Genomic DNA, 8,623 nt, shown 5'->3' on the forward strand with positions numbered 1-8,623 from the left:
ACAAATTTCTGGTACACCTCAATAAGTTTGTTTCGGTCATTGACTACTACTGGTTCCATAACACACAAACAGACTGCTAAATGGGTCAGTTGTATATTACTGAGTATTTGCCATAACTGTACCTGGTTCTCAATCTCTGTAACTGGTATACCTAACAAATTTAGTCCTTGTAGATTGTCACAGTACGTAGCAATGGCTTGAAGACCTCGTAAATTTCTCAGACATTCATCACTGTCCATCACATTCAGCTGTTGAAGGTTAGGACAAGTAACGGCCAGTTGTTCCAAGTGATCAGAAAGCAAATATTCACAACATGATAAATCAAAATGAATCACAAATTTTAAAAAGGGAGCATCCACATAACTAAAATTCTTATTTCTGACTAGACCTAGCCAGCTTGGTGTTATACATGCTACCTTGTACACTGTCTCATTCTCATGAACACATTCAGTTACCAGCACCCAATCACTGTCCAAACCTAATATACCAAAGTGACTGGTCTTCACCATTGGAAGCACAGCTGCCTGACCAAACTCCAGCTGGAAGTCTGGAATAACAGGGAGATTAAACCATGTTTTGTTATAGTACTTGAGAAAACCAGTACGTCCAGCTGGTGAGTTACAATTTAGCTTTAACCATACTCTTAACAGTTCACTAAGTAAGTTACACTCAAATCCTGGATTGACAAAATTTATATTCTGTGGAATAAATCCTTTAAGCATCCACTCTTTTATCCATAAGTGTGTTGAAGCCACAAAAGCACCAGTACTGTCAGCAAAGTGTTTCATGTACTGAAACACCCTTATTGTTAGCTCTTTCAGGTTACCATGATTACCAGTCAACTTTAGTATATGCCAAATCTCAAAGCTCCACTTGATATCCAGCTTCTGTAATAGGTTCATGCGGTCCAAAACATTTCTTAACTGCGCATTATCTAATTTGGTTGTTGGGATATCAAGTCGTAACACGTTCTCGCAGTGGCTTAGCATCTTCACTGCTTTAGAAGGTGTCACGTGATCTGGAAAGGATAAAAACTTCACATGTTCACCACACCACTTTACTACACTTTTAACACACAACTCGTCGCGAACGTCGTAATTCGGCCATTCAAATTTACGCCAAAGTGATGGCGTTTCACAAATGCTTCGTAGCCTTCTAGAAACGCACATAAGTGCTATCTTGTCACGCACTGCTGGTAAATACAACAATATAAAAGCACTAATTCAACCGGTAATGAAGTAAACATCCTAAGACTTCCTGTCCACAGCGAATTGTAAAGTATAACACGTGAAACTCGGATTCTATATGAAGTGCATCATGAGCTAGGCCGGATTCATTCCCAGATAGTTAACTGAACAATATTCCGCAGTAAATGGCCCTGTGTAAGGCACAATTAATTGAATTTCGGTAACATTAAAAAAGAGTTTAGCCTGTACTTTTTACGCAGTCGAATAGCTATATAGCTAGCTAAGTGGGGTATGGGTCGGGCGCGCGAGACTAGGGGCTCCCCAGAAAATTTTTGATTGAATCAGTCAGGTAGCTAACAGTTTTTTTCATCCAAAATATATCTTTTATTATTTATTTTATTTACCTATACTGTACAACTTCAGAAATGAAGAAAAATGTACAGACAAATCACAAAAAAAATAATAATAATTCAATACAATAAGTAAATTATAATTTACTTATAGATTTAAATACTTCAAGTGAATTAGAGTCTTTAGCTAGGTTAGGTAAATCATTCCAAAGTGAAATTGTTGCTGGAAAAAAATGAGGACTGATATGAGGTCTTTGATGCTTGCAATGATAGGAGGTTAAAAGGATGATAATTTCTTGTACTGGAATATGTTGTACTGGTATCTACATATATACGATTGATATAGCTCGGCCGACGGCTGCTTATATTATGCTTGTCACATTTCTGCTAGCATATAGTATCACTGACTCAGGCTAAGGACATTAAGGCCCTAGTCTCGCGTGGCCAGACCGCTTTTTCTCCGTCACGGCGCTTATCGATTAGAGATTATAAGCGCCTACTCCGAAATAGGAGTAGGCGCCTATTTCGGAGTAGGCGCTTATAATCTCTAATCGATAAGCGCCGTGACGAAGAAAAAGCGGTCTGGCCACGCGAGACTAATTAAGGCCCCTATTTGGTGATTATTAGTTTCTCATCCACCGCCCGCATCCTTCTTAAGCTACCGCATGGGAAGTCATTATTTACTCTGCGCATGCTCAGAAGAACACGTGATACCAAACTGTTATAATTATTGTTGATGAACGCTACAATGCGCTATATATCACCAGGAGAACTGTAGCAAATTGCTGCAGTGCCAGTTGCAATCGTGCTCTATCGACTTCATCAAAGCAGGCTTTCAGTTGACTGTCGAAAAACAGTTGGCGATCACGAAAAGTAGAATCAGCTGGTAAAGGAAATGTTTGTAGTAAGAAAGAAAGACAATGTGGACAAGGTCTGCACATCAGTGTGTTAATATTATAAAATAATGGCATAATGGTAATACCCTCCCGCCCGCATCATAATAATTAGAAAGGCTGGATGAGAAACTAATAATCACCGAATAGGGGCCTAAAAGGTGGAACTATTATCTATGTGAAGTTTGAGCATACAATCAGTGATTCTGGGGGCACGGCCCACAGGAAAATTTTTTTAGGTCTTAAATGTTGCAACGTACTAAAACCGAATCGATCCATCGACCCATATAAAGAAGCATAATTTTGAACAAACGGCACACCAAGCGAACGGGTTGGTTTTTGCAGAAAATCAACCCATTAAAATAGACGTAATTTTGAAACAAATGGTACACCATAATATGTGACTGTTCTATTGAGGGAGTTGACTACTCTATTAGAGTATTTCAATCTGAATTTTCGATCATGCAGTACCTACCTTCAAATCAATTGTAATTAGCTACTTGACCAGTTTCTGGAGCCTGCCCCTGATTATGATATAGCTATAGTATGGTTACATACTGGTACTGACCTCGGTGTCGGCATGATTAGCACAGTGGCTACACTGATTAGCTAACTAGCTATATATATACTCAGTTCTATCGGTCAACTAAAAATTCATACAGAATGTAGCAACCACAACCACCTCTGGATCTGTTGTCACAATTTCAGCAAGTGGAGCAGGGGTGGAGAAATAAAGGGAGGGGAGGCAGAGCAGCACCTAGTCTCACCCTCGACCACAAGATGAGACTATACACCTCCATTTTGAGAAGTGGAGGAGTAGCTCCTCTTCACTTTTTTCTCCTATGCTCAGAATCTAAAGTATACAGCAACTGTTGTAAATCTTTTTAGTCACAGTAGACAGTAACTTTTTAGCATACTATGTAGTTTCACGTTATCTATACTAACCACAAGATTGAGACACTCTAATAGAGCAGCCACAAAACTACTCCAATGGAGCATTCAGCAGAAGCATTAAGTTGGTTAAGTTCTGCTGTGCACTTTATCCGAAATCTTTCAGCATTAAAATATGCATCTATATAAATTATGCAATCAAGTGCATAGATCTATTTCAACAACCTTCATTGTACAGTATCTTTCCCACTGAAAATAAAGTAACACTGAAAGTATATTCCATTTGAAATGTTCAATCTCAAAGCATTCAAATTTAATGTGTGGGGCATACTCCTAGATCCCCTTGATATTGGAGTGCTTTTCATGCTATAGTGTACTTCTCTATAGTGTACTTCTCTATAGTGTACTTCTCTACAGTGTACTTCTCTATAGTGCATGTACTTCTCTATAGTGTACTTCTCTACAGTGTACTTCTCTATAGTGTGCTTTGCACACTAAGGTGCAGTTAAATACTTCCTAGGGCCCCGGGCTAATAAAGGACTTTGTGGTAAAAAAAAATCTAGTTGATATATGTGACTTTTGTAAAGTAACTGTAGCAAGCTGCACTACAGGCACGTACAGAACAGTATAAAGTCAAAGTTATGGCATATTTGTATGTGTGCATCTTATCTCAGTATATTAAAGCATGGGTTTGGCTATATAAAAGTAGCTACCTCAAGATTTTACATATCTTGATTATTAAAAACACTCTACACCATTTGATTAAAAATTGTCATCAATTCAAGCTATAGTCATCGTTACATTCTTTTACAGTCCACTATAAAACAATAACTTATTTAAAGAAAAATTGCTTTCAAACCCTGTATAACCCTGTATAAACATAGTTCCTTTACAATTTTGTCCCATCAACTCACTATTTCCTTAAAATTACTTCCAGATCTCATGAACTCTCAAATAGCTTCCAAATTTAATCTCATTTCAGCTATTTTTCAGCTATTTCCTTGGGGAGTATGCCTTCAGACCCCTAATTAGTTGGTGAAAACTTCCTTCATGCAGCCTTCCCCTCCACTGACACTTTACTACACAAGCCCTCTCTTCAGTTTGGACATGACAATATAGTGCACAAACATAAAATTAATGCAAAATTTGTTTCTATGTAACAAATCTCTTCCCCTCCCTTCCTAGTCTTATGTTTGGCTAGTATTGTTTAGTCACAGATACCTCTTAAATGACAGCCATCCATTATGATTTCCCCCCACTTTGGAGTACTGTTCTTCACCTCTGAAGTGTCACCAGTTTCAGCATTATTAAGGTAGATGTCCTCACAAGATGATCCAGTATAAGTCATCCCACAGTACACATAGCTGGGTCCATTAGTGATCCAGACCAATCATGACTCTCCCTATTCTTGTTATAGATGTCCTCACAAGACTTACCGGGGTAGAAAGGAGTTTTGAATTCATACCGACTGCAGTAAGTGATGTTATTTAAATATAACGTTTCCTATATAGCTACACTTTGTGAAACTCCTACATGTATAGTTGTGACAATGTTGTTAATTGAACAAACAGGTTATGGAATATATAGCACAATAGGTACTTATCAACAGCATAAGAGTGGGTAGTAGAATTGTGACTGGTTTGAAGTTAAATGCTGCTGTATAATTATCATGTTGCCCATGTACAGTGACAAGCTTAAATCTGTCAATTGGTCACATTGCAAACTTATTGATTGCTAGTTACCATAGGTATTATACACCCTGTCTATTATCAGTGCTGCAGCTACATTAGATTGGATTCACAGCCATTTTTTGAAAGCCACATGCACCTTTATTTCATCACCTTGTGTCAGTTGTGTGCAGCAACAGTGCTGTAGCCAGTGAGGTCCGAGGTGCTGTTATTTCTAATTAAAACTTGAACTTTTCATTGCTTGTCTGCTTTTGGCATAAATTATACAAACTCAAAATCACTACAATTAAGATAATCCCGGAATGACTTTTATATGTCAAGCCTTAGTAATCCAGTCAACCTTGTGATATACTTAATTGTATCATTTGTGTACAAAGTGTCCTGTCTAGTGCCACCACCTGTTTCATTGTAATATAATTATACACAATAACAAACTTAATCACATGATAATGACAGTCATTTGATCAAACTGTGTCTGTAACAAGGTGAACAACCATCAATTCCATCAAAAATTAATTATGATGTATCTCGTCATAATAGTATGTATAACATCTTAGATTACGGTTTGTACTAATATCTCAAATATGTCCAACATGTCGGATTGTAGGTAAAGTACGTACCACATGAAATTTTGAACCTTGGGATTTTACCTTACACAGTTGAGAAACCTCTGGAAATCTTTTTTGTATTAAAATGTTGTACCTTTTTCCAAAATTGTGGACCTTTTTCTTCTTTAGAACCCCCCCTCCCCTCCCCCACATACGGGCCTGTAGACAGGTAGACTGTAAATGAAACCCAATTGTTCTATCATCTTTTTATAAATACCTTCTTTATTAAGTCAAATCCCACCACATTGTATTTACATAGGTCCACTCCACACTGTTTATTTATGTATGTGGTTGTTTTGGCACAATGGAACTCCTCAGAAAGGACACTCTTAAATGAGAACCCCTTCATAGCTGGGCCACTTATTCATGGTCCCATGTTAATGGTGCACATATCAGACACTTCCGTGACTTCTGTAATAAGAACATATTACATAGTCCCGGGGTTCCACTGTACACATATGTACACTACTTGTAACCAATGTGTGAAAGTAAATAGTGTAATTACTAAGGCACTTTTAAAACCATCCATCCATCCATGAACACTTTGAAGAACAGTACAAGTCTTAAATACACATACAAAACATTTATGGCATATATTTAATAACTGCATGTACATTTTAAGATTTGCTTACACTGATTTTCAAAGTGTGCACAGCTGTAAAACATATTTTTAAATTTCTCAGCAATTACAGCAACATTACTAGTTTCACACATTAATTACAAGTAATGTAAATATGTATACAGTAGAACCCCAATATTCCTGTGGCTATGATTTGTTCCTATTAGAGAAGTCATGAAGTGTCTGGGATCCAAATGTACGTGCGCCATTAAAATGGGACCATGGACAAGTGGTCGGCTATCAAGAGTTTCTCATTTCAGGGTTCCTTTTTGAGGAGTACCAAAGCAGCCACATATGCAACATAAACAGTGTGGAGTGGGCTTATGGAAGTGCACTGTGGTGGGATTTGACTTAGTAGAGCATTTGCATTTTCCTGGACATGGTGGTCATCTGTCTACTAAGGAAGATTTTGGGATTAGCTATACAGGGTGGCTGTGTTGGACTTATAAAATAACTAAAATAAACTGTAGCACAAAGGTGGTCTTTCAATACAGGTGGTCACAAATACAGGTTGTACTGTGCTTGGACACCTTCACTGTGTGAGATAAACTGAACTGGAGTGGTTATTGGAAGTGCAATAATAGTTCATTGCATATCACAACGTATTCAATTATATCTTGTGGTCCCATCACAAAAATTTTATCAAACGACTCAATCATTATCCACAAAACGATTCAAAGCACTTTTAAGTAACACTTTCTGAAGTATTAAGGATTAAAGTTTTCAATGAAATGTTAATTAAGTAGATATTTTATGCTGAAATTATTCTTCAGCTTGGAGTGGGGCTGAAAACCATGAAAAAGGTTGATATCAGATACCCTAATAGTGCAGTTAAAGTACTTCATAAATATGTGTTCCTTCAAAAAATGCAAAAAAAAGTTTTTCCTACAGTGGGAATCAAACCACTGATCTCATACATTGAGAGTTGGTGTCTTACCACTGTACCAAGTGTTTCCACCAGATGTCTAAAGGCTGTTTTGTACTACTTTTAAAGTGGGAAAGAGTCACATTATGTGACTGAATATATATACACATGCTAGTGTAACAATATATCACACAAAACACTAATTCCTGGCCAAAGTTAGCAGAGTGGCTGCCTATGTAGACATCACCAGGTTTGATATCAGGTACAAAGTTGTTGTTACCAGACTATACGTATGTAAGCACACAGATGGCACAAGTGTATCCCACTCAGAAGGGTCAACTCCTCACTCCTCCCATATATATATATATACGTATATATATATATATATATATGGACTTTCTATCATCACTCCTAGTACCTGTATACTAGTGATGGGTGGTATTGAAGAATTCTAAGAATCAATATGGTATTAATGAAATAATTGAAGTTATTCAATGATGATTGCAATTGGCATTTGTGATTATGTATATCTAATGGACATTAAACTGAAGCAAGGGGGTATGTAACAACTAGGATATCAATACTCATTGAATAAAAATGTTGCATTTTGAAGTTACAAATTAATAAAATGCTTTGGAATGGCTCACGTGTAATGTTTATGCCAACGGTATCCTGCAATTACTCTCGGTATTTGCAATATAATTATTGTGTATTTCAATTATCAAAATACTAAAATACCATTCGGTGTGTATTAATACCTTAATCATATTGAAATATTGATTTATTTCCAACTCTATCGTATACATATATCTCGTCCAACAAACTAATCATCATTAACACTGCATGGACTATATACCAGCCATGGCTAAATTATATGAAAGTGTTATGGGTACCCTAAATGTATGTAGTAGAGTTTCTTTGAACTTATATATATCATCACTTAACACTGTTGCAAAAGTCCAAATGTGCTCACGAGGCATACCACGAGTGATCAATACTCCATCAACATAAATACCATCTATTCTTGATGTTGCAGCAAATGCAGATGGTCCTCCCTTCTGATAATCTCTAACTTTACCACAAACATTTTGGCAACTAGTTCCGTTTGTGGAGAATGATGTTGAAGAACAACTAGCTTGGTTAGTTGGTGTTCGACAGAAATTTTGGCTATTGTAGCTTTGGTCCATCCAGTTGGGAATTTGTCTCCTGCTTCAACATCAATATGAGCAACTCTTCTCCATCCTCCGGCACATGTCGGGATAAAGTCACCAGTAGAAATTGCTGTCTTGTTACAATAAGTCCATTGATCAATGCTAATACGATAGTATCCTGACTTGTCACCAGTTTCAGGATTATTAAGGTAGATGTCCTCACAAGAAGCAAGAGTCATGATTGGTCAGGATATTACTGGATCACTGATGGACCCAGCTATGTGTACTGTAAGATGACTTATACTGGATCAATTCTTGTTATAGATGTCCTCACAAGACTTACAGGGGTAGAAAGGAGTTTTAAATTCATG

Source organism: Dysidea avara, chromosome 3 (genome assembly GCF_963678975.1).
Source record: "Dysidea avara chromosome 3, odDysAvar1.4, whole genome shotgun sequence".
NCBI lineage: Eukaryota > Metazoa > Porifera > Demospongiae > Dictyoceratida > Dysideidae > Dysidea > Dysidea avara.